At 39.7% G+C, this 25,679-nt stretch overlaps 1 protein-coding gene across 1 annotated transcript in view; it reads right to left on the bottom strand.

Moving 5' to 3' along the window:
- The window catches only part of FGF18 (fibroblast growth factor 18), a 133,518-nt gene that overhangs the window by 66,359 nt on the left and 41,480 nt on the right, over window positions 1-25,679 (bottom strand). The window lies entirely within an intron of this gene.

The raw sequence follows: 25,679 nt of genomic DNA, 5'->3' as shown, positions 1-25,679 counted from the left end.
AGCTGCACCTAGGGTAACAGTCAGATAAGAGACATCTCGGTCCACAGAAGGAATGGGAGTGGAGAAAGCATTTTCCAAGTACTCTGGAAAGTAAAGGCAAGAAAGAGGAAAAAGGTGTTTAGACTTGCAATATTTTGTTATGATAACCTTAAATAAAGGTAGTGTTAGTAGTCATGGTTTTGGTTTCTTCTCTGGACTACCTTGAAAGGTTGGCATGCCTTCAGTCTCCAGAACCCTATCAAGTTCTATGTTGGAGAAGAAGTTACTAGGTTGAAGCTCCTTTTCATTCCATCTGAAAGCATGGAGTTAAGAGCACACAGTGTTGAATGACAGTGCCAGGAAGCTACAGGTAGCCCAACTCAAGCCTTATGCCAGCATCCAGCAGTGCATTCCCTTGGCCCCCAGAAAGTCTATTCCTGATCCTTTTGACATCACCATGTTGCAAAATCAAGCAAATCCAGACTACTATATACCTACCATATGCCCAGCAAAACAAAAACAAAAAAACAGAGCAACTCAATACGAAAGCAAACAGAATTATATTTCTGGATGAGCCTAATGATACATGTACTCCAGTGGTGAAATCCAAATTTTTTTACTACCTGTTCTGTGGTCATGGCTTGGTGGGCATGGCAGGGAAAGGATACTGCAAAATCCCCATTCCCTCCCCACTCTGGGGCCAGCCAGAGGTGGTATTTGCTGGTTCTCCGAACTACTCAAAATTTCCGCTGCCGGTTCTCCAAACTGCTCAAAATTTCCGCTACCGGTTCTCCAGAACCTGTCAGAACCTGCTGGATTTCATCCCTGATGTACTCCAGGTAATTTGGGAAAGAACCACCACTCATTTATGATGAAATATGTGCCTGATATTGTGCAGGAGAAAGAGCATGCAAAGTCGTGAGTGCCTCTCCCCCGATTTTTAAAATCAATCAAACTTTTATTTGTATCCCACCTTTTATTCCAGACTCAAGATAACTTCCTCTTCTCCTTTTTCCCCACAACAATCCTAGGTAGATCTGAGAAGGAGTGAAATCTCATACATTTTTTGGTATTCTTGCCAAAATTATACAGAAGAAACAAATGCACCTACACATACATGAGTGCTATGCAAAGCTCTATCCTCATTTGTCCATCCGTCTGCCCCCTTTTTTTTATGTCACATTTTCTCTTAAGAATGCATAAGTGGTCAAAATGGCTACGCTAGGTAACCTTGAATATAATGAATATTTTATTTTCATTAGTTGCAAAAGGATAGCAATGCTTTCATCAAATGAATAGGAATCTGAGTGTGGCCTTCACACAAACCATTTGGCTTGGCTTATTCTACCAGAGCATTTAATAATGTAAAGTATATAAAAAGGGTTCAGCTGTCACTGCTTTTAAAGGAGATTCATTTCTAAAAATTAAATATTTCTCCATTTAGGCCTCTTTCTGGTTTCAAAAAGTAAAGCATCGTGTCCCTTTAATACTCCAAAAACACTTCTTTTAAGTTCCAGACCAGCCTAATAGCAATTATTTCCTTTATGACCTTCCAAACATATAAAATTATCTCAGCAACGTCAACATGAAATATCTAAGATGTCTCTTTCCATCGTCTGGAAAGTAGGGTAATCACTATTTTGTTTTCATGGTTTGGGCAGATTTCCACTCTGTCAATTAGAAAATCTGCAAAGCCGCTTCCTGAGTTCTTTTTTTTTTTTTCAGGTGTGTCTTGAAAAATAACAGATTTATTATTTGCTACCATTTTCTTTTCCAATCTTAAATGCAGCAACTTTCATCAGCAAACTGCTGGGTTGAGGTTGCTGATCGAATCAGAGATGGGATAGAGAGATCCTATTTAACAATGACACGTTTCTAATGAAGTTAGCTACTATAAGGTAAAGGTTCCCCTCACACATATGTACTAGTTGTTCCATACTTTAGGGGGTGGTGCTCATCTCCGTTTCAAAGCCGAAGAGCCAGCGCTGTCCGAAGACGTCTCTGTGGTCATGTGGCCATCATGACTAAAGGCCAAAGGCACACGGAACGCTGTTACCTTCCCACCAAAGGTGGTCCCTATTTTTTCTACTTGCATTTTTTACATGTTTTCGAACTGCTAGGTTGGCAGAAGATGGGACAAGTAACAGGAGCTCACCCTATTACGCGGCACTAGGGATTCGAACCGCTGAACTGCCAACCTTTCGATCGACAAGCTCAGCGTCTTAGCTACTGAGCCACCACATCCCTTATTACTACTATAGGTTCATACATACAAATAGTAACACGTATGTTTGTGTGTCTCTGTTGCACCTGACAGAGAGGAACAAGGAATACAGGTAGTCCTCAACTTACAACTACAATTAACCTGAAATTTATGTTGCTAAGTGAAACATTTGTTAAGTGAGTTTTGCACCATTTTACAACTTTTCTTGTCACATTTGTTAAGTGAATCACTGCAGCTGATAAGTTAGTGACATGGTTGTTAATTGAATCTGGTTTCCCCATTGACTTTGCTTGTAGGTAGCAAAAGGGGATCACATGACCCACGGGACACTGCGACCGTCACAAATATGAGTCCATTGCCAAGCATCTGAATTTTGATCACATGACCATGGGAGGTGGTGCAATGTTCGTAAGTGTGGAAAAAGGATCATAAATCACTTTTTTCAGTGACTTTGTAATTTCAAACTAAGTGAACTGTTGTAAGCCAGGGACTACATGTATGTGTCACTTTTTGTCATCACGGTCTGAGAGTATTAATTCCTCAAAATGTGGAAATCAGGTTGCTATTGGAACTTCAATTCATCTTACTCTTGCCACTTTCCATTATTTTCATTGAAAGCACGCACACAAAACAAAGGAAATAAGAATGTTTCTCACTGGATTGAGTAACAATTTCATCTTCCCATCTCTACCATCCTGGTTTTTTTTTTATAAAGTTTTTTATTTTTATTTTTCAAAAACACATTTACATGTACAGTCATTTCCATCATTTTTCATTCATCTTTTCTTTTAACTTTCATTTTTACTTTTTCGGGGCTGCTCTCCTTTACTCCAACCTTTCTTCTTCTCCTCCCCTACTCTTCCCCTGTTTCTCCTCCTACTTCCTTCATTCTTCCTCTCCTTCTCTTTCCTACTTCCCCTTCTCTTCCCCCACTCCTCTCTTCTTCCCCCCTTCTAACCTTCTCCTCTACTCCTTTCCCCTCCCTCTTCTTCCTCTCCTTTTCCCTTTCTTCTTTCTCCTCTCCTCTTCTCTCCTCTCTTTTCCCTTCCTCTCTCTCTACTCCTTCCCCTCTCTCCTGTTGTTTCCCTTTTCAGTTCAATCTACCATCTGTTAACTTGATTCCCCTTCCCCCCCACCCCCCGCCATCCATCATGTAAGTTTCTAGACAGTTAGGAAGTTGACAGAGACTTTCAGTTTTCTTGATCTATATGTCTTCCTAATGGCATGGGAAATTACTCTTATGCTAACTTTCATTTAACAGAATGAGATGAAGCCGTCAGCAGGCATCTGTTTCTGGCTTTTAGAACACAGAAAGGAATATGGTGCAAAACAGGTAAAGTTAATTTTTGCAGAAGACAAAACCATGAGTTGAAGCACAGAGGAGAATGCAGAGCCAGAAGCAGTTAAAAGGCCAACCACCTGACAATGAAAGATCAGATTAGTATTGTTTTATTTAGTGTGATGGGGAAAAATAGGGAGGAGGTGGGAAGGTGTGAAATTTTTGCACAATATAGTTATGAGATCATGAAAGGTTCTTTTTTTCCATTGTATGGTATTTTTTCCCCAATGATCTGCAGCTTTAGCGATTTCCCACACTTCAGTTAAATCCAGATGGACGGTCTCACAAGGAAACACCTCTACGGTGTTTTTTCACACCAGGAAGCCAGGGCATCCTGGGAATCTGCAGCTTGGCAGGCAAATGAGGAACAGAAAATAGCAGTCTGCCTTCAGTAACCAACCACAAGTTCATTCTACCCTGAGAATGAGGTAATAAAAACAGAATCTTCTTTTGCAGAAAAGGAAAATAATGGGGAATTAGAGGAGAGATTTCAGCACCGTATTAGTCACAGGTATAAATTAGGCACAAGCCAGCAGTGGTTAAGAGTGAAGACAAGAAGCAAAAATGGGATAAAAGAAACAGAGTCGAAGCAATTTGCTCAAATTGAATAAAATCTTGGGGGAGGGGCAGTGGTTCATATAATCAGGTGAACACAATTTGTGAAGTTATTTGACAATACTCAGACACAGCAATCACGCATCTTAGATGGTACCCTTAAATCACAGAATTCAATCTGCCAGATTTCCTGGGGAATCAGAAGTTTCAGGACCCAACCACTGAAAATGTCAAATTGTGAGAGACAGAGAAATGAAATAACGAGAAACAAGAAATAGGACCTTTGTAAGCATAGAACATCTTCTTGGAAAATGGTAATGACACAAGGACACAATTTTTTGCAATACAAAAAAATACTAAATCTAAAAAAGAAACCTTTTTGCAAATCTTTTATATCAGCTTCTATAATTTAACTGCACATGTGGCACAGACAGCCAACCTATGATTGGTGCAGGAAAGTCTAGCAACAGAGTTAGATTTTGTGATCTTTTCAGAGTTGGGTGATGTGAGAACTGAGGTTTTCACATCATGCCTTTGCTCCTACAAAAGGGCAAATAGCATTGAATGTTACATTCTGTTCCAAAGAAAAGATACAGGGATCATTAAAACATAGCATGCTTCCCTTGCAAATAACTGCTTCAGACTTCAGTATCTTCAGTTAAAACGATCCAGTTAGAAAAGGCCTCCATCAGCATCCAAGTAAGGCCCTCATTCAATACTTATACACGCATCTTACTATTTCTTTTTAAGGTAGTCATTGTTATGCAAAGTGCTAGCAAAGAATGAAAAGTAGTGAACGACAGGAATTAAAGACAGGCAACCGAAAGTCTAGTTTACATCAACACAGTGCACTAATATATTTCCATTCATTTCTTTTCATTGCAGACCATCCTTGTTTTCACCTGCCTCACCGATTTCCATTTGTCTTTAAACTTCTCAGCTCTTTTTCAGAATGTCAGCAACACTATCTAGTCATGATTTTCATATGCCTGCCTGCCTGCCTTCCTTCCTTCCTTCCTTCCTTCCTTCCTTCCTCCCTTCCTTCCTTCCTTGCTGGAACTTCTGAGCTGTATCACTAGGCACAACTGGATGGTCAGTGCCATTGCCTATTTTTAAGCACACTGCCTACCATGTGTTATTAAAAGCCAAGTGGAGAGATGCCTGGGAAAAAACCCTGGCTAAATAACATTCTTGCATCATCCATTCATTCTTAATCCAATTTCTTTTAGTTTATCACTCCTCAAATACCCGACACTTCCACCATACACTTCCACTGTAAAACTCACTTTTATTACTCTCTGGATATACCCAAGTCTCTTTTTCATATAGCAAAGTAGGTAGGAGCACATTCTTGTCATAATAATTTTCATGTCTTTGGACAAAGAAGTGAATTCATTAATTCCCTAAAACAGATCACTTTTCTACCAGCATATATTCATCTTAACATTTCTCCATTCATTTTGCTACATTTAGTAACTATTCTGCCACTGTACACTAATTCACTCACTTGCTTTAATTTGGGGGCAATTATGTAAAATGTGCAATTGTTCATTCTGTTTTCCTGTCAAACTGAAATAACTTGATCTTCAATATATTAATTTTTTGATACATACACTTCACTGTATAAGTTACCTAACATTCCCTGCAAATAAATTGATTCTCCATCAACAAGGTATCATCTGCATATAAAAATGCATGAATATTCCCAATCAATATACTTCTAACACTAGGAGCATTCCTTACACATTTATTGATAAATACATTAAGCAACCATTTGCTAAATATTCATTTTATTTTAATATATTCGTTATTTCCATTATATACCAAATTCAACACAAACTCTCAACTCTATATTTATCTAATGCATTCCAAAATAGAAGCTTATTCGCTTTCTGATATACATTCTCTAAATAACAATATACTTCTCTTTGCTCATTCATATGTTTCTCAGTCAACTGCTGTAGAGCAAAAATCTATACCTTGCTCTCAAATATTTACTCATTGTTACATCTCATATGTTTTCTGTCAGATTCTGCAGTGCTTTCCAAGGGATTCTGAACAAGCAAATCCCCATGTTTATACATTCTTTCTTATTACCTTTTCCTTTTTATAAGAGAATCATAATGGCATTCTTTTAATAATTATGCATGAACTTTATATTCATATGCACATTAAACAAACTACATAGCTAACATCACATCAATTGTACCAACTACCTTTGCGAGGTTATCAATCGTCCACATTCTCATCACACATTTCATCATGTTTTGTCTTGGACAGTTACATTTATATTTATAATATCTAAAGATAACTATAACATATACAAATTTTCATCATTGCACTCTGAAAAATCCTTCCAGTAAGCATCAATAATAGCAATCTAATGCACATTATGATGAGGATCCAATTGATTGTAAACTTTGAGAACATTTCAAGGAGTATTGTATCTGACAACATACTAGAATAACTAGACTCCATTTTCCTGAATCAATTAGTCTTTGGCAGTAACATCATCCCCTTACCAATTGTTTGGAATTCTGATACACAGTATCATCCTACTTGAAAACTTCTCATCACTGTTGATTGTTTCTCTTTGGAGCCAATTTGGAATCTAATTTGAGTTGCTCTGCTACATCATTGATTGGAGTGCTTTTGGGTAAGTGAAATTCAATGACGTTCCCTTGAAAAGTCTTTGTTAATGCAATCTAAGTAAAAAGCACTTAGGAGATGAAACTGAAATTGAACAGGAAGAAGAAGCTGACTGTTGGGACAAACCTCCCTTCAGTTGCCAGAATTTAGAAATATGAGATGGGACAAAAATACAAGGGCACCTTTGGAGGATGGGTCCTCTCTGAATTGGAATGACATTCAAAACAATTATTCTAACCTTTGCGTTATTTTATCACATTGAACTAAGCATACTGTGAATTAAACACCAGGAATATGCTCCCTCTTGTACTTTTAACCATTAATACTTTCTACATATTAAAAGAAAAATCCTGAATTTCTGTAGAAGTCATATCAAAATATTGATCCAGCGATTCTTTTTTAACACTCTTTTTTTAAATTGACTTCTTTTAAAACTTTGAACCCATCAAAATACCTTTTACAAAGGCTCCTTCCACATATTCTCTTGATACATTCATAAATTAACTCTGTAACAGAATGCTATTCAAGCCACAGCAGGATTGTGTTACTACACAAACTTTGAAACTTGATCCATCCTGGAAAGTTCAGTTAGTTGTATACAATAGGCTTAATGATAAAACATCAAACAACAGCTGTGAACAGCAATGGAAATATGTAAAAGAAAATACAAAAAACAAGGTTTTTAGGTTTATGAACAAACTTCTTTTCCCATCCACCATCATAGCTATTTTTACAGGAGAAATGCCTATTCACAAAACAATCTGTGTCATTCTCATAGTTAATAGAGCATAAGCTCTGAGAATATGGGAAGCTATCAAGCATATTATTAGTATTAGTATTCCTCAATTTATGACCACAAGTAAGCCCAAAATTTCTGTTGCTAAGAGAGACAGTTGTTAAATGAGTTTTGCCCCATTTTACGACTGTTCTTGCCACAGTTATTAAGTGAATCACTGCAGTTGTTCAGTTACTACGGTTATTAGAGCCATTAGAACTAAAATAAAATAAAACAGCCACAATAAATGGCTTTAATCAAGAGGCCGACTATAGTTGTCTTTCCCATTTTTATGCCCTTCTCAGCCAGCTATATATTATATAATATCTTTGTTTCAGATTAATTAAATTGATTCAGTCTTAGATTTTAATTCCAACTGTCCATTTACTAAACTTCTTTTCTTTCAAACTTTTACTGTTTTGGCTGAATTAAAATTTTCAAAAAGGAAAATACTTGATGTCGCTTTGTCTTCTAATAACATCACAACATGCTTATATCCCAAGTAAACACATAAGGCTGTAATATCATAGTACAGGCATGTATTGAGTTTATTTATTACATTTGTACCCCACCATAATCCTATCAAAGTTACTGTTGCAGAAGAAGAGAGGCAGGCATAATTACGGTTCCAAAAAATAGAATTAAAGAATGGAACACAAAGCAAATATCTGCCTTTCACCTATCTCAATCCATTTTACAGATAATTGAATGTTGCTTATTTATCTTTGGATGTGAAAACTATTAGAAAACTGTAGGGCCTGAAATTTTGTATTTTTTTTTTTAATGAATTGCTATTTTGTGGCACAGTCAAAACGGATTGGAGAGTTGACCATACTGTCTAGAGATTCAAAAAAGACAACTCTGGAGGATGTCAGATTAAGGTTAGGTGCTGTAATTCATGACACAGCATGGAACAGGTCAAAGGAGACATAGCAGAAACCAGTAATTCATGTCACAATGGCCAGCTGAGATTACGGTGTCAAATTGGAGGGGAAGGCCACACACTGTGGGTCACTTTCCAATATTTGCCTGGTAAAATAGATATATTTGATTTCCCACATTTCTTGAAAATACAACAGAACAAGTCAGGTGAATACCCAAGCGCCATTGAGCCTAACACTTCATCAGTCCAACAGAATTTGTCATAGCATTTTAAGTTTCAGAAGCACTTTCCCTTTCATCAGAAGAGTACAATCAGGTTATTTATTTGGGCATTTAGTATCCCCATGTGTGTGTGTTGACATTCAGCATACTGTATAATGCAGCACTAGATTCTAGAATTTTGAGATCATAAAGAGAACAATCCCATGATATTGCCAGAACCAGGAAAAGATACTTATGTATCTCGTGCTTACCCATAAAAAGCAATTGGCTTTAGCAACTTTTTATAAAGAGCAATAAGAAATTAAGCAAAATTTGCTTAGGCTAACACTAAGAGCTACTGAACCAGGGAAAAAGTGCTGAAAGCCAGAAAGTGAGATTTTTTAAAAAAATAATACAGTTGTTAGTTAATGTACAGTATAATAGGAACAAAACATTTTGTTCTATTTGAATGTAAATGTTAAAATTCACAGAAAAACTAAACATTCATAATACTTTGAAATAAGCACTTATCTGAGCTTTGCAGTGCAGTTGGATACTCCACAGGAAAACTCTATATTGAGGATAGATAGATAGATAGATAGATAGATAGATAGATAGATAGATACAGACAGACAGACAGACAGACAGACATGATAGATAGATAGATAGATAGATAGATAGATAGATAGATAGATAGACAGACAGACAGACAGACAGACAGATAATAGATAGATAGATAGATAGATAGATAGATAGATAGATAGATAGATAGTTAATTAGATAGATGATAGATAGATAGATAGATAGATAGATAGATAGATAGATAGATAGATAGATATGGATGGACAGACGGACGGACGGACGGACATGCACAAATATGTAGTTTGGAAAATATTATTGGAAATTCTTTCCAAAATGTATGTATGTATATGAATGGAGAATGGAGAAATGAACAGAAATATATGTTTTTGTACATTCTCATCACACCCTATCATGGGATGGCTGAACATATTCAACTCACAAAAACTGTGATAGATTTGCTTGAATTAAATTTAAATTTTAGGCCATCTGCTACCTGATAGCTTTTTAAAACAAGATTTGTTAAATAGCTATACTTTGAGGGCATTTGTAAGGGTGAGAAGGCAACAGGTGATGTTGTTAGTGAAGATGGCAAAATGGACTGTTTTAATTAAAGAAAAGATTTTGTCTAGTTTTATCTCTCCTTGGAAATTGTTTCTGGGCTTTTGCTCAAAACTGGGGGAAAAAATGAAACTTTGATTTTAGATTTTGAAGATTAGAATGATTTTGCAATTAAAAAAATGGCTTGAAAAGTTGTGAAATGTAAAGCAAAAGGTTGATGTGTACTATTTTTGTTATCTATTGCGGGGGTCCCCAACCCCCTCAGGCCATGGACCGGCACTGGGCCACTGCATACCAGCAAGTGGGCCACGCAAGCAAGCAAAGCCCCATCCACGGGCAGCATGCGAAACCACGCCCCCTCCAGTCTGCGGAAAAACCTTTCTCCATGAAACCGGAGCCCAAAAGGTTGGGGCCCATTGATCTATTGCACCAAAGAAAGTCTTCTATATTTTTATCTTATAATAAAACTTTAAAACTGGAGAAAGCAAGACTGTTTTGGCAACACAGAGTGTTTTCACTGGCTTACTGCTAAAGAAAAAGAGTTCATATCAGTTGCTGCTTCTTTCAGAGACCATCTCTTAAAAACAGAAGTGTGTGTGTGTGTGTGTGTGTGTATCAGCTGCCTACTCTGTGGATGCAGATTTATACTTACAAAGGAATTTATTTCTGATGCTTCAAGATAAATTTGAAGACACATTTTTTTGGTTGCAATGAGTGGAAACTACTAACCAAACTTTTACCCTATACAAGGAGAGCAGCAAGTCAATGTTGCAATGCTTCAGCAGCAGCAAATTGACCTAAAGCAAAAAAAAAAAAAAGATTGGCAACCTTCAAAAAATTCACAGATAGAAATCATGAAGGAGGATTAAATTGTCACATTATTTTCTTAAGGTCATTTCAGGATTTACAAGGTTAGTGGTGCAATTGTGCGTGTATGTACATCTGTGTAAGACCGAGTGTGTCCCAGGGAATCCTGTTTTTTTTAAATAAAAAAAACTGCAAAGAGTTAATTGTGTAACTTCACACAGTGGCCAGGCAGAATGTGAATAGTCTAATGTTAGGAGCTCCAAGTCTGCTCCAAAATTCTACCTGAAATTCTCCCTAATATACAAAGTACCTATTTATTCCTGAGTTAATATTTCTCTCTCTCTCTCTGCATGTCTCTTTTTAAAAAAAAAAACTGGAAAGCATGTAAGAATAAACTGGACTGGAAAAGTGGCACAGTTTATTCTGTTCTTCAGCATGATCTGAACCCCTTCTTTCAGAGAAAAGGTAATGGGATGTTCCCCTTACAGAGTATACAGAAGCCCAGGGATACATTATTAATTGCTACTTAATTACTTGTGTTGCTTATGTATGAAAAAGAAGATGAACACAATACAATAATATGAAAAATAAAGGGGAGAATATACATGTATTACATTATGCAATATATTAAAGAAAGAAAACAGCTCCATTTTTAAATTGCTGATTAAACTTTAATCAAATCAGATGATATTGTCCACACACCGATAGAGGGTGAACACATATCTTCAGGCCAACATTTTAAAACTAGGATAACAATATATTTCCATCATAACAAAACAAACTATTTTGATATACTCCAAGCACAATAAACTTGTTATAAATTGATAAATTCCAAATGGTTATTATATAGTTCAACACCATGTTCACATCTCTACACCACTTATTTCCATCTGCCAAATCATATTTACAAACTTAGGGCTATTAAATTCCTGGTAATCAAAACAGGAAAACTGCAGAACATGCTCCAGTCCTGTGTCAAAATCCCCTTCACTTAGAGTATAATGAGGTTTGACAATGAACCTTTTTCTGAACATCCTCTGAGGAGTCCAATAAATATTTTTAAAAAGGGAAACTTTCATAGAATTTTGCATACTCTAATATTGTAGGAAACATATTTAACATTCTTTAAAACCCACTTCCATTGATTTGTTAACATGGGACATTCCCAAATTCTTACAGATTACCAATATCTGATTTATTATTCTTTAATTGTATATAAACATGAATTGTAAATTTAGAATCTCCCAAAACTCATTTCAATAGTAATATTTAGGGATTCAGATACTGCCAATGCATCAGGTTGAAATTGTAAGCTGAGAGGACTGTTAATTTAATATAATGCCATTGTTTAAATTGTTCTGGCAAAACAGCAGATGATATAAAAGATTCGTTTACAATGAGCAAACCTAAAGAATTAATACCACTTTTTGCCCAAGGACTCCAGGAAAAAAAAAAGATTTTCTTTCAATTTTCAATTGAGTATTATCCAAAAAGTGTCATGTGTCATGAGAATGGGGACCCTGAGAATAAGGATCATGTTTAAATTTCCATCCCAAGGTTTTCCAAATATGCCTTCAACGAGGAAAAACAACTGAATTTCCAATAGGAAATTCATGCCAATAATACGGCCAATCCTGCCAAGAACTTAAAGGGGTCAAATAATATCTTTCTAGATGTACCCATAATAGTTTTTAAGCAAATCACAGAGTAGAATGCAAATCATAACATAGGCGGTGTTAAGACTAGAAGTCCAGAAAAAATAAAGCCCCTATCTTTGTAAGAAAATTGCAATTTAGATAACAAAAATGTTGGAATCTTTTAAGAATTAAAGGGCACAAAGCAAACTATATGGCATTGTTGACATTGTACCAGCCTCTTTAGTACATGAAGCAACCATCAATGCTGTCTAATGGAAGGCCAAGCCTCCCAAGTTCTAGAGCCAGGTGTCTATTAGGAATTGTTTCTGATAAACGCTCCCATAAATTCAGGTTATAAATTCATCCCTAAGAGAAGCTGCAGTCTTTTGGAGGGGGAAGTGAGTGATCAATTGAGGACCTAGATCAGGGGTGTCAAACTCGATTTCATTGAGGGCCACATCAGGGTTTTGTTTGACCTCAAGGGGTGGTGGCATGGCCAGGGGGCATGGTCAAGGTGCATGGCCAGGGTGGGCATGGCCAGCTCAATGTCACTCGTGTTGGGGCACCTATGGTGACCAAGTGCTAAGGCAGGACTTCCCTGAGACCCTTACTCACTCTCATAATCTCCTTTCCTCCCTCCCTCCCTCCTTCCTGCCTTCCTTCCTTCCTTCCTTCCTTCCTTCCTTCCTTTTCTTCTTTTGTTTTCTTCCCTTTTTTTCTTCTTTTTCCTTTCCTCTTCATTCTTTCTTCTTCCTTCCCCGCCTTTCCTTATTTTTCCTTTGTTTGGTTTTGTTTTTAGTTTGTTTTTCTAGCCCTCTGCCAGCAAAAATAGAGGGCTGCAGGAGGCCATCGTGGGCTAAAACAGGGCCCGGTAGGGCTGCGCACAGCCCCACTGAGCTCCGTCTTTGCTGGCAGAGGCATCACGGGCCGGTCCTCTGCTGTTTCCAGGGCAGCCCCATGGGCCAGATCTAAGCACCCCCACGGGCTTGATCCAGCTTGCGGACCTTGAGTTTGACACCGCTGACCAAGATTGTACCTTTAACAATAGGGATGTGTTCCACCATGCCTAATCAGAACATGCTAGACTTCATGACAAAAGAGACAAGTTCAGAATTAAGTTTTGCTGCGTTCTGGACAGCTGGAGCCTCCGGGTGCCCTTCAAGGGGAGCCCCATGTAGAGAGTGTTGCAGTAGTCAAGGCGAGAGGTGATGAGGGCGTGAGTGACTGTGCACAGGGAATCCCGATCAAGAAAGGGCCGCAACTGGCGAATCAGGCGAACCTGATAAAAGGTCCCCCTGGTTACAGCTGTCAGATGTTCCTCCAAGGACAGCTGCATATCCAGGAGGACTCCCAGATTGCGAGCCCTTTCTGTGGGGGCCAAAGACTCATGCCCAATAGTCAGTGATGGAGTCAACTGACTATATCGGGATGCCAGGAGCCACAGCCACTCAGTCTTGGAACGGTTGAGCTTGAGCCTGTTCCTCCCCATCCCTGAATTTTCTTTTCATTCAGGGATGGATCCCAGGACACAGAAACACCAATTATGAAGAACAATATTCTGTTCTTTAGTATATATGAGGAACAAAATAGAACATAGAACAGAATATATGAAGAACAATATATAAAGGTATATAGGTCATCCTCTCTGCTTACTATTTAAAAAAAATCCTTATAGCAATTTTTCTTATTAACCACAAAGGCATGAAATTCTGTGAGCTAGTCATGACCACAAATGGCTTTCATACTTGAAACACAACAGGGAAAGTGGTTATCTGCACACAAACCCAACATTGTCACAACATATTTAAACATGCCCTCATATAGGAAATACCTCTTTTCCAGTACCTGATTACTAATTAGTATCCAGGTACTGATTAGTACCTGGGTACTAATTTGCCCATTCTCTGTCTTCATGAACAGGATAGATTTCTACCCTTTTGTAGACGGATGTGATTTGCAAACGTAAACAGCAAGACAATTTTACAATCATGCTTCAAGTTGTGGTAACTTTCCTGCAACTTATTTCCAAAAGTACAGCTGGATCACTTTTTAATCACTTGCTTGGGGGCTGTTATCAGAGATGGAGACCTGATGGTTTTCCAGATCTCAGTGCAGTGCAATTCCTGTTATCTAACCACTTGTTAACAGGGCGTGCTAGATGTTGTAAGTGCTAGATGTTAGGCAATGCTGGATCCACCTTATAGTGACAAATGGTAAGACACAGTCCAAGGGATGAAGAAATGAACTAATGGTGCAAAGTTCTTAAACGGAAAAAAATATTAAACAACAATATTGCTTCCCTGGCTCCAAACACATGTATGATGTTATTTCCACCAAGTAAGTGTAATTTCTCCATTCCACATACTTAGACAATAAATCTGAGGATGCCTTTCACTTATCTGGCCCTGGGTCAGTGGTGGGTTCCTCCCAGTTCCTCCCAGTTCCACCGAGCCGGTACCGGTGACGATATGACGTCACCGAACCAGTTCTGCCCCCCCGCCGCCCACCCGCCTCCCGTTATTCTTCCCTTTTATTTGACCCCACCCCCAATCTATTACTGCCTCCTGAGTCCCAGCTGATCAGCTAGAAGGAAAAAAACTGTTTAACTCTTGCTGCGGGGCTTCAAAGGGCCGCCCTACAGCTGATCAGTGTTAAAAGGCAGTGTGGTGGTAGACCGGTGCCTCCAAAAACAAATGAATAGACCAGTGCCTCCAAAAATAAATGGGTAGACCGGTGCCTGCAAAAATAAATGTGTAGACCAGTGCCTCCAAAAACAAATGAGTAGACCGGTACAGCTCTGCAAGCAGTTAAAAGCCTGGTAGACCAGTACCTCTAATAAATCCTAAAGAATTGTCACATGACCATCAAACCATGCCCACAAAATAAGCCACGCCCACAGAACTGGTAGTAAAAAAAATTTAGAACCCACTCCTGCCTTGGGTACATTTCTCATATTTAGACAAAGGGGTCTTATCCTTGAAAAAAGCCAGTGGTCATTCATGTGCTTACAGAAGGCTTTTACAATATCCACGAGTCCAAATAAAACTAAACAGTTGGCATAGAGAGGTCAAGGGAAGGGGCTTTCCAAAATAACAGACAGAAGAATGGGACTTAATTCTTCAAACAAGTGACAGAGGGAATATTCCAATGCCAAGGTGGTTCAGTTTTCCATTATGACTGATTCATATGATTGGTTGGAGAATAGAATAGAATAGAATAGAATAGAATAGAATAGAATAGAATAGAATAGAATAGAATAGAATAGAATAGAATAGAATAGAATAGAATAGTTGGAAGGGACTTTGGAGGTCTTCTAATCCAACCCTGCTTAGGCAGGAAACCCTATACCCATGATGGCGAACCTATGGCACGTGTGCCCAAAGTGGCACGCCAAGCCATGTCGCCCCGCATGTGCGGCCTTACCTGTTTGTCTTCCGGGTTTCTGGCGCACATGCACATGCAAAACTCAGCTGTCCATCTGTGTGGCAGTGCCAAAAACTGGTGCGCGCATGCACGCTGGCCAGCTGATTTTTGGGTGCACATGCACGCCAGAACCTGGAAGTTCAGGTTTTCTGGAGCGTGATCCATTTGTGCGCATGGCACAGCTGAAAACCGGCCTGCACATGCGCGCCGGCCAGCTGATCACTGGCCGCGCATGCACGCTAGAACCCGGAAGCTCAGCTTTTCTAGAGCACAGTCCCGACGAGGGCGCGTGTGCACGTGTGACGTTTCTGTATGACCTTTTCGGCACTTGGTGCCGAAAAGGTTCGCCATCACTGCCCTGTACCATTTCAGACTTGATTAGTTTCCACCCATTGCTCATAATTATGAACAGCCAGTTTCCTAATTACATGAGGTGTGGACCTTGTAACTTAGTTGCTTTTGTCTGATTTTTTTTTTACCACCATACTGCATGGCCTCACTATTGAATTGTCCTTCTATAGCCATAACAAAGAGAAACAGTGAGATATTTAACATATAACCTTGGTGCTGCTCACTTTTTCTTTTTTAATTATGGCTGGATGTACACATGGTCCCAGATTTCATCAAACTGTCCCTCAACCTTTTCCAATCATATTGACTAGAGATAATTAGAGGTCTGTTCCAACACACCTGTCGTACAGAGCTTTAGGAAGGGATGACCTGAATCAACCTTTGAGCACCTTTCCTTTCCATCAGGTTATTTTAAGACCGATTTTTTCTACCTACCATTTTCATGCTGTCTCCATTTTTAAAAAAGAGGATGCATTATGTATAACATCCAATAGATCCCTATGAAAGGGATCTCCAACCCACACATAGCTACAAATGACCAAGTGGTTTGGTCTATGGGGCTTCCTGCCCCCAGAATTTTCAGAGCTTTCCCATGTAGCTATCCCAGAGTCTCAAATATCATTTCTTGAGCGCAAAAGGTACAGAAGGCCTAAAGGATTCAATAGATATCCATGAAGAACTGAACTATTTCTCAATTCTTGGCAGGTTAAAATATGTGAGCTCGATGCAATGTTCTCCTGCAACTTACTTCTGTCTTTGACAGTTAGTACATTTATGAGCAAACACATTCCTTGTTGAACCTTAAACAGTGTTAGCTGAGATATTCATTAACTGATTGTGATTTCCAAACCTGCCTCAATGCTGCCAATTTTTTATCATATCCTGGGAACTGCCTAAATGGCATCACTGAATGTGTGGCACACCCATCGTCTGCGGTCTGGACATTTTTATTCCTGTGTTACAAACTCAAAACACAGACTGAACATTCTTAACCATTTGTCCACAGAGAAATCCAATTTAGTTAACCCAATCCACACATACATAAAAAGCAACATTTTCCATTAATGGCAGGGCTGAGATTTGATTCAGACTTATAGGCTAAGACAGGGTGGTCATTTCAAAGGCATTTTTGGAAGATTTCTGATGCTGAAATATGCATGTGTGTATTCGTGATACTGACAGTACATGGACTGTTGTAAGGGCAAGGCTTCATTTCTTAAAATCCTGCTTAATAGTTTGCCTTGGGATGAACTGTACTCAAACTCCATTTGTTCTAGCCAGCTCCTTAATATTAGCTTGAAAGAAACATCTACATGAAGAATCTTTCCTCTCATACCTGTCACATAGCCAAGTCTGTCCAGTTTCATATTTATCTGATCTAATGTAAAAATTTCCATCTTCTCCAACTCTGCCTCTCCTCCACAAGACTGAAAGTGGGACTTCCCTCCATGGCTGTTTTGGAGTGATCAAGCACTCATCCGAGCTTCATAAACCACCAGCCATGCATTACACAGGCACCTTATCAACATGAGTTTAAACAGGTGTAAAAAAAAGGTCACAAATGGCCAATGGTTCATGCAGTGGACCACACCAGTTGAAGGTTAGAGTTCCCCTGTGCAAGGCTGGTCAACAGCTCCCCATCAAAATGAGACAGACAGCAAAATAATGAGTAAGAGCATGAGCATCAGAGTGAGAGGAAGCATAAGAGATAGGAATGAATTAAAAAAAATAAGGAAGGGATAGTGTTAAAAAAGTAGAACAAAAGAGCATAGGACACAGTGAGAGTAAGAGAGAGGGTGCACTAAAGGGAGAGGAGAGAGAGAGAGAGAGAGAGAGAGAGAAAGAATGAGAATTAAGGGAGATAGATGTACAAATGAAACAGATGAGCAAGTCAGACAACAGCAAGACACACAGAGAGAAAAATACTTGGTCAAATGGTTGTCCAGTCTATTTTTGAAAACTTCCACAACTCCAGGAGGCAAGCTATTCCATTAATTAATTAATTATGCTTACTTCTCCTTACTTCTAGGTTGGATCTCTCTTTAACAAGCTTACACTCATTACTTCTTGTCCTACCCTTTGGCGCTTTGGAGAATAAATCAATCCCCTCTTCTGGGTAATGCAGGGGTGTCAAACTGGCAAGCCGCAGGCCAGATGTGTCACATGCAGGCCACGCCCACCCCAGCTCCTTGAATGGGAAAAACACCACAAGACTGCAATGTGACGTGGCAAGTTTGACACCCGTGATTTAATGGATAAAAAGCCACTATCCACTCTGCATATCAGATTCTGACAAATAACTAAACTCTTGGGTCTACCTAGCTATCTAAATTCTACTCTTCTCACAGCCTCACACCAGTGGATGGACAGAAATTGGTAGATTTCTATCCACCCACTTCTTCTATGACAAGAAATCCACAAATCACTGCACCTTCATCTGATCCAGGGTAAGCTATCAGATCAGCACCAATCAACAATCTCATTACAAAGGCAGTGCAGAGGCTCCATATTGGGGCAATTCAACTTATTCCAGGATATTTTTGTGCTGCCTCATCACCTGGCATAAAGCACATTAAGTCAGCTGTGCCTCTAGCCTAATAAAACCAGCTTGCATTTATGACATCGTTAAAAAGAGCTCGCAAAAGATCCTGAAATTAACAAGGTTACACACAGAGACACATGTATTCTGAGCATCCTGGCCGTGCTACAGAAACCAATGATTACTCCAACTCATCATTCACTCTAGCAAAGCAGGATCAATTCTGATTGGATGGAGAAACACCCCATGATATTAGCTTTGGCTTTCTTCCTTTGACTTGATCCGCTCGCACCTTGCAAGATCATCTAAGGAAAGCAGCTCCCATACTCCTCAAGCAAATACTTGTGTTTGTGAAAGATGCCAGTCTTCTTTTCTTCCCTTTAGCAATCTGAAACCATCGGCTTTTTGTACATTTAGCACTGCAGCTTATTTGGAGATGTCCCAGAGCCAGGAATCCAAAGGGGTCGGTTAGAAGGATGAACGTGTCCCTTTCTCAAAGGGTAGCACAAGGTTGGCAAATCAAACTCATTAGCTGCCCATCTAATATTGGAAAGGTACACTGCTCTGGTTGTGCAAGGTGCTAAACAAAACACGGGCCAAATGGCAAGCCCTGTGCATTAATCAAACAGCTTGATCCCTCTGGACCACCCCAACCAACAGCATCGCATCAGGATAGACAGTATTCAGAGCCAGCTGTACAAGTTGGAGGTTGTTAAATTCACACAAGGGAAAGCACCTGGTTTGCATTACTGGCAAAGGCATCTATGAGCAACGCACTTTCACCAGGGGTGAGGGGAGTTAAGAAAGCCTAAGGGGAAGTCCCCGCATAAACTGAATATTGTGTATGCCTGATCTGGTAATATACAAAAAGAAACAGGGAAAATATATATATATATACAGGGAACAGAGATTGTTCTTGGCCAAGGATTTTTTGTAACTCTGGGAGGAGAAAGGCAAAAGTCCCCTCCCTACCTTACCTTCTGCCCTTCTAGCCTTCGTTCCCCAGGCATTCAATGTACCCATAACTTCACTGCCAAGCAAGAATCCCAAGTTCCCCTCTGTTGCTCTTTGAAAATTAAACTTTGGCACCACAGAATGGAGTTCAGTCCTGCTGATGTTTTCAAACCCGATTTTTTGCAAGCAGAAGTATTTGGGCTTCTGCAAAGAGATTGCCAGGGAGGTGGTAAAATGCTGCACCTCAAATTCATGTAGTGATAGCAAGAGAGATAAAGTCAAATCATTTATACATATTTCCTACGTAGGGCAAAAAAGCCACAAAAGTGCTTTCTTTATGCATTCTCTCCAAATAAGTTTCAGAAAGGGATAAGATTGTGCCAGATGATTTGGGGGATACATGCCCAGGATCATGAGAAGTATAGGGAAATAAGAAGAGGTATGGTGCATATGTACTAGAAAACAGACACCAACAATCAAGAGTTTGCATGGTTTCTCCCAATAGATTCTTCCATGCAGCAAAATTTGTGTTGTTGAAAGCTGTCAAAAAAGTACAGGGAAACATAGAGGAGAATGCACAGACGAAGCAAACCTCACATATAATTTTAAATTCATCGTTACAACTATGAAGGCTATGACCTTCCTCTTTTTAAAAAAAATGCTAGAGTTCTTAGGAATCCAAATTATGTGCCAGAGACCAAATTCTTTGGACAAGTGCAGGAGATGAACAACTCAAGAGAGAAACAGAGAAAGAGATAATGAAAAGATGGGAGAGGGAAGGAGAATTGCTGATCTACATTTTGTAGATTTAGACATGAATGATGATTGTGCTGAAAGCACAATCTTAGTTAAAGAAAACATAATTCGGGCTGTATGGCACAGGTGGCAGAGCAGCCAAATATGGACATCTGTTCAGTTCCTGCTGGGCACCCGGGGCTCTGAACCTGTGCGTTTTGCACAAAGCCAGGAGCATGTGATCTTGGCAGTGGGTCTTTCTAGAAACCAACCAAATTAGATCAATGGGGGTGGTATTCAAAGTTGAGAAAAGAGAAACAGAAGGAAGAATTTTATTTTCTTCACCTGCTAACCACACTCTGATCAGACTGCTGCTGATTCATGTTAGTCTCTCTCTCCTCATCACTAATAGCAAGGCCAGAGAGATGAGGGACAAGACACTCTATCTATATGGGCCCAGGCCCACCCCATATTTTGTCCAGGGACTCCTGGTCCAACACTCTCTTTTTCCTTCTCCCTGGTCACTTTTTGCTTACCACCTCACTATGCAGCACTTTCTCTCTCCCTCTCCCTCTCTCTTCACACCCAGCTTCTTCATTTCCTTCCTGGATCTCTTGACAGCTCATACAGAGTCACCAAGAGCCCTTTTGGAACTCAAGATATGAGATGCATGTACATCACTCTCTAGCAGGTCTAACCACTCTATATAGTTAAAGAAAATGAGAGGGGGGGGAAGTAGTGCCTCTGCCATTGCGCCACTTGAGAAGTGAAAGGAAGCAAGCAAAGGTGGAGGGGGGGGACATTTCACACTAAATATCAGAACCCTACAAGCTGCTGGGGCCTGATCATGCGCCTGGGGATTTTGCCTCAGTAGGCTGATCTACATTACACACTCTGGTGGTGTTGCAAAGCAGGTAGCGAACCTTGGGGAAGGAATCCAAAGATCTTTAGGGAAAGTTTGGGAACAGAAGAAACATGCCTTCAGTCAAGGGAGTATTACAAAGAGATTCAGGTTAGCCTCCCCATCACTCCCATCTCCCTATAATGTACCTTATGATTCTTGACGAATGTATCTTTTATTTTATGTACTCTGAGAGCATATGCACCAAGACAAATTCCTTGTGTGTCCAATCACACTTGGCCAATAAAGAATTCTATTCTATTCTATTCTAAAGTGCAAGAGAGATGGAAGAGAAGACAGTAACGTTCTATTAATGCAGCCTATCTCAACAAAGCAGAAGTCTAGCCTTCCTGTGGAGTCTGTTTCCTGGTTTGCAGTACTTTCAAAGAGTAGGAGGTGATGCCTGTGCTTCCCACCAGGACTCTGACATGTGGGTCTTCCGTCAATCAGACTCAGCAAAAACACAAGGCCATGACAGTCTCAGTATAGAGAAACACCTGGCTCCAGAATCCCCGAGAAGGAGTTGCAGACATCCATAGGAAACTCAGGCCCATAATTCCATACCCCCCCCTTCTGTGTTCTTTTGTAAAGCAAAAGTGGAGAAAAGAGAAAGACAAATGTCGAGTGGATATTTTATAAACCGATGTAGCCATCCAGTAAATTAATAGCAGAGGGAGACGGGCACAGATATTTTGGTGACTTCATGAGTACTATCTCTCTCTTATGTGTTTCCCCATTGTTCTAAGATATATTCTGAATGAGAAATAACATCATAACTATGTAATATGATGGACTGCAGGGCCGGCGCAATGTGTAACATGTTCACACCGGTGCAATAGGATTGGGTGTTTTGTTAATATGATTTATTGGGTTAGGGATTTTCTGTCTTCACTGTGAGTTGTATTGTGTGGGGGGGGTGCACTGAGGGAGCTCAACCAATCTCATTGTACATATGTTGTGCACTGACAATAAAGAATTGAATTGAATTTGAATTGAATTGAAGCTAAAGACCACAATGCTTCAATAGGTTGGAGATGGTTACAGATTGATACAGAGCAATGATTTCCTTAATTGATAAACCATCAAGGGAGAGACATTCATTGGACCTTACATTGTTAGAGTTCAACAACTGTCTATAATTATGAGTTACTGGAAAACACAAGCATATGTTGTTATCTAGCTGTAACCCCATTAGACCGGGAGTCAAAATGGAAGCTTTCCAGGTACCAACGCCTTACCTGGTGCTGCTTGGTGGTGAGAAGACAATGTGACGCATGGCTTGCTACCCTCTCCAGACTCCTGTGGCACCAGGGAGAGCACCATAGTACTAATTAGCGTCACCATGCTTACCTTCTATTTGTGGGATTTCCACGGGCTCTGACTTGGCCGAGATGGGAACAATACTTGTGTTCAATAAAGATTGAACACAAATCTTTAGACTAATCCAACAGAACTCTTTTTCAGAGTCTAGAGCGAAATGCTATTAAGTCTTGTATAACACACGGGCTTGAGAGGCCTCCAGTGAAGGCAGCCTGGGTTTGGTTTAACCAATTGGCTTTCATGCTAGCCTTCCAGGAGATTCTGTTATACAGCTCTGCTTTACAACACAAATGGCACATTGTGCTAACAAATAAGAAGCCTGTCCTAGAATTAGGCAACTCTACTAATACATTACTACTGTTGTTCTAAATGACATTGCCTCCATAAATACCTTCAAATCCACTCCTTCATGTGTAGCTATGGTGTCCCTGCTCAGCACCATGAAAATAAATTCTTCAGTTCAACTGAATTGAATTCAACTGAAATATCATGCCTTTGCTTGCATAAGAACCTGAGTTTTACCATATTATACCATCTAAAATAAAAATGACTGCCCTAGCAAGCAGCAGTTTCTAAGACTATCAAACCAAAGCTTTTTTGTGTGTCCTGCTGCCTGATTCTACTTTTAACCCGAAATGCCCAAGGTTCAACCTGGGTTTCCAGCATGAAAGCAAGTACTTTAAGGAGGAGCAGGTGTCTTTCTCTTTTCTCTCTACTTGTGAATTGTAGTTTATAAGTCCCGTGGGCAGGGGGTGGGGGGGATACCTGTGTTTTTGTTATTCTCCTGAAAAGTACTTGGTAATCTATGTTCATGTTGTTATATAAGCAATCAACAAAGTTCCAAAGAGATCAAGCTCAGAATCTCCACCCTGACCAACTATAAGTGGCAAATAAATTTAACAAATATTTCACAACCTAGAGCCTGACACCTCATTCCACAAAGAAAAATAGCCCAACCTGAACATTTTGAAAAAATGTGATCCTGACACCATAAGAATCAGAAGATGTTCTTCTCCACATACAAACTCTTTAAGTTGTCACAAATAGGAGCTGCCTTGTAAAAGAAATGATAAGTAACAATCACAAAACTGTACTGAATGTGTTCAGAAAGTAGCAATTGGAACAGCAAAACCATAGTTAGTAAAACAACTGGTATCAGCAAAAGATATTAACCCTGAGTGCTAATGTACATTAGGGTTTTATCGTGGTCTGCAGCATCTGGTTCGCGGCATCACACACAGCATTTCCTGACATTATCTTTCCCTCAGTACACCATTTATTCCCAGACACTTTTCATATTTTGTTCCCCCAGTGGACTGTGGTTTCCATGCACTACTGAATTTGTGTGGTCCAGTCTAGAGCTGTTAATACTGAAAATTGTATTAAAGCTGAAAAATTTGTTATTCTATTTTCCCCCTTACTTAAAGCAGCGAGTGGGAAGAAGGCATTCCAAGCAGAAAACTCCCCATTATTTTTTCCTTATAATCTGTGTTTTAATATGTAGATTCTGTTGCTACATGCCATCTTTATTTCAAGAGCATCATTCTTATGTAACTGTGCAAATGTGCATGCATTATTTGTTTTCTTTCTTTTAAAGCAAACTTCAACCTCCCACTTTTCTCACAGTGCCATGTGCCTCTAATTATAAATCAAACCAAGCACATGAGCCATGCATCATCAGCTCCTCCCACAATTAGACTGTTTTGGGTTGATGGAGAGACAGTACACCAGATATACACTATTGTATAACTATGGACAGCCCCACATCAATTATTGCATTTGGAGAAAACAGTACATTGGCATAGTGATACCTTTTTAACTTAGGAGGCTCGTGTTTAGATTCTTTTCCTTGTGTTTCCTTTAGACAAAATATGTAATGCTCCACAGCCTCTTTTACAGTCTTTTTTCTGCCATCCCCCATCAGTCCTACAAGTTGCTGGAAGTTATGGAGAGGCAATTCATGACATCACTACTTGCATGAGCCTGATGGAGCCAATGATCTCTAAGATTGATACTTTCTGCTTTGTGTTTCTTTATGTAAGGAAATCCTAGAGGATTTCTCAGTGGGGGAAAAGAATCTGAAAGAGTAACTTATGATTGATTTCTGTACCGAACGTAACCCCGCCTCTTCACCACAAGCATGTTAACTGGGGAAATCAGCACATAGTTTTAGACTTACCTCAATTTTCTTTTCAAGGTCAGAGTTCAGTTTTGCAAGTTCTTGATACCTAATAGCTAATAGCGCGTCCCTATGTGTCTTCAAGTAGTTCTTTCTCACCAGATGCTATTGCACGGCTGCACATCACCTTACTAATACCTCAACCCTGCTGCTAGCATCCCTGATTACCTGGGGTTCTCTAGTTTTGCACCCTCTGGGCAAACTAATGCCAACTGCTGAGACTATGTCACAAGAACCCCTTTTGTTGGTTCACTTGGAAAAATGGTCAGATGCTCTAAAACTAATGGCTCTTCCTGCCTCTTTTGTGTTTTGATTCATTTCCACATTCCCCCAAACCACTCAAATAACTCAGGAAGGTAAGTTATCTTCCTCCTGTGTTCTCCTTCCCATTGAAGAGAGCTAGCATCACCACCTGTCCTGGGTAGAAGGGACCCACAAAATGTGGCTTACAGTACAATATTAGGGTGCTGTAATACAGCAGAATCCACTTGGGAACGACTTGGTGGAGACTTAACAGTCATTGCTGCATTTCACTTCGTTCATGCGGTACAGGATCTTATGTGGTTTCATGGGCTTACACATGAACAACTTCTTGCAATGCAAAACAGGAGCATGAAAGGAAGAGGGGATCTGGTTTCATGACACAGGGCGAGGAAGCTCATATTTTAGTAGTTTACAATTCATTACAGCTTTTTTTGTTGTTGTTGTTCTTTTGCTTTCTTTCAATTTTATTAAGTGGGAGATTGTTCAGCCCAGTAAAATGTGGGTGTGTTTGGATTCAAGGTCACATGAATATAGCACCTCAGCAACTACTCAAGCTGTTTCGATATGTATGATTGATAGATAGATATAGAGAGAGAGATAGGGAGAGAGAGACAGACAGACAAACAGACAGGACAGGCTTGATAAATCGATACTTACAGCTTGAATCCTCCCCTATCCTATCCCCTTCTCTCCCTCAGGCTTTCTAACCAGGGGTGGGTTCTACTTACCTTTACTACCAGTTCGCATCGTGCCCGTGCGCGCTCTTGTGCGCATGCGAAGCTTCTGTGCATGCGCAGATCAACTTTGATGACGTCCAGGTCAGTG

Source organism: Pantherophis guttatus, chromosome 1 (assembly GCF_059756535.1).
Source record: "Pantherophis guttatus breed Tessera chromosome 1, ASM5975653v1, whole genome shotgun sequence".
Taxonomy (NCBI): domain Eukaryota; kingdom Metazoa; phylum Chordata; class Lepidosauria; order Squamata; family Colubridae; genus Pantherophis; species Pantherophis guttatus.
This window is presented reverse-complemented; position numbering and strand designations above follow the sequence as displayed.